At 48.6% G+C, this 2,407-nt stretch overlaps 1 protein-coding gene and 1 long non-coding RNA gene across 4 annotated transcripts in view; one reads left to right on the forward strand and one right to left on the reverse strand.

Annotated features, from left to right (window-relative positions):
* WDR19 (WD repeat domain 19) overlaps nt 1-2,407 on the forward strand; it is a 96,486-nt gene that overhangs the window by 4,554 nt on the left and 89,525 nt on the right. The gene's annotated exons all lie outside the window — the stretch shown is intronic.
* Nucleotides 1-2,407, reverse strand: part of LOC109322074 — an 11,071-nt gene that overhangs the window by 751 nt on the left and 7,913 nt on the right. The window lies entirely within an intron of this gene.

Genomic DNA, 2,407 nt, shown 5'->3' on the forward strand with positions numbered 1-2,407 from the left:
GGGGGAAAGGGGCATGGGGGGCTTTGCTCTGCTGCCTTTCCCTTGGTGAGTGCCCTGAGCAGTGGCAGCGCTGGGAGGAGCTTGGGCTATAGCCACCCCAAAATTTCCCATAGCCCCCATTCCCAGCGTCTCCACTACCTCCCCGTGCAGCTGAGCTCTCCCTGCCCACCCCTTGCTCCATGTGTTCTTTCCCCATGCTCCCCTAATGCACCATGAGCTCTTCCCATGCTCCCTCCAGCACCAAGCACCCTTTTCCATGCACTCTGTCCTGCACTGTATACCCTCCCTGCACCCCTTCCCTGCACTCCCATCACTCCATGCATCCTTTTGACAGTGCCCCCTGCCACCCGTTCCTACATGCTCCCCCCACACCACACACCCCTTCCCTATGTCTCCCTTCCTCTCACCCTGCCATTACATTTAATTTTGGTTAAGGGGTGGTGTGAACATAATGAAATGATTGGTGATCCCATTCTAGTCTCAAATCCAAATTTATTGAACACATAAACAATGCCACTACTTGAGCAAAACTGCAAACAGTCTGTAGATGTATTCTCACACAGTTCTTCCAAAGGGTGAACAATGGCTCTACTTATTGTCGTGGCACTGGGGGTTGCAGTTTTGACTCTGTCTTGGTGACAGCTCTCCATACTTGTTTGTTTCCTTAGGCTTTTATACCCTTTTACAGCCCTTTTCTGTAAATTTCATATATGGTCATGCCATAGATCTTTACTGATTACCTTTCACCGCAGTTTTTTCCCCATCAAACTTTTACCCTCAATCTTTCTTTTGCTTCTTACCTACTGAGCTATCTTTGGGTTTGTTTTGCTTCTCTATTCTATCTTTTCTTACATTCTACAGCTATATCTATATTTTGTTTTGCCTACAGGAGTTGTTTATGTGACCTGTGCTTAGTTGCCTCTGTGTATACTTTTGCTGAAAGCTTATGGTGTCGGTTCAAAGGAAAAAAAAAAAGGCATCAGTTATGCCAAGGCAGCTTTTCAGGCCTACATGCCATATCATACACCCTTTTTCCCATGCCATTTTCCCCTACTCCATGCATTCCTTCCCCCATGTTTCCCTCTGCACTCCTTACCCATGTTCCCCCACTACATCACAAATACTTTCCCCCAAGCTTCTCCTAGCACTGCACTCCCTTCCCACACACCATTTCCCTCTGCTCTACATGTCCCTTTCTTTATGCCCCCTCCTCCCACTCTGTGTATCCCTTCCCTCATAATCCTCCCACCACCATTTTCTTTCTTTCTCCCCTGACATCACATGCCCCCATCCCATGCTCTCTTATGCACACCCTACCTGCCACAGGAGCTATCCTGGTCCCATCCAGACCCACTGCAGCTGCTTGCCTGGCCCATATTCCATTTTAAGATGAAAGCCTGAATGAGGAAAAAACCCTAGTCTTATATTTGAGTAAATATATTAAATATAAATGGGGCCAGAAAGAAACTCTGTATCTTGATGGTGAGGCCACTTACTTGGAGGAAGTTGGGTTGTTTTTTTTAATTCATGGGAATTCTGGAAAATGGCTATTTGGGTTGACCCAGAACATGTATGTTTTAAGTTTCTGAAATTGCCAGCAAACCAAAAAAAGTCAATTCACTATCAAGTGATTGTCCCTCTGCACCTTATTTCAGTATGCTCCATTTATGTTTATAGCATCTGGACTGAAAAGGCTATATTTTTATCCAGAGTACACACTTAGTTTCATAGTTGGTAGGGTCAGAAGGGACCTGAGCAGATCATCAAGTCCGACCCCCCTGCCTTGGCAAGAAAAAGTACTGGTGTCAAACGACCCCAGCAAGGTGTTCGTCTAGCCTTGTCTTAAAGACCCCCAGGGTAGGAGCCAGCAACACTTCGCTTGGAAGTTGGTTCCAGATCCTAGCTGCCCTGACAGTGAAGTAGCGCCTCCCAGTGTCTAGTCTGAATCTACTCTCTGCCAGCTTGTGACTGTTATTTCTAGTCACTCCTGGTAGTGCTTGGCAGAACAGGGACCCCCAACACCTGCTGGTCCCCTCTGACTAGTTTGTAACAGGCCACTAGATCCCCCCTCGGCCTTCTCTTGCGGAGGCTGAACAGGTGCAGATCCTGTAGCCTCTCCCTTGTAGGGCTTGCACTGCTGCCCCCTGATCATGCAAGTGGCCCTCCTCTGGACCCTTGTCCACATCCCTTCTGAAGTGTGGCGCCCAGAACTGGGCGCAGTACTCCAGCTGCGGCCTGACCAGTGTCACACAGAGGTGGAGGACCACCTCCTTAGACCTCCTTGAGATGCATCTGTGGATGCTTGACAAGGTATGGTTGGCCTTCCTGACTGCATCCCCACACTGCCAGCCCACGTTCATCTTGGCATCAGTGACGACTCCAAGATCCTTTTCTGCCTCTGCACTGA

Source organism: Crocodylus porosus, unplaced genomic scaffold, assembly GCF_001723895.1.
Source record: "Crocodylus porosus isolate Cpor-Errol unplaced genomic scaffold, CroPor_comp1, whole genome shotgun sequence".
Lineage (NCBI taxonomy): Eukaryota > Metazoa > Chordata > Crocodylia > Crocodylidae > Crocodylus > Crocodylus porosus.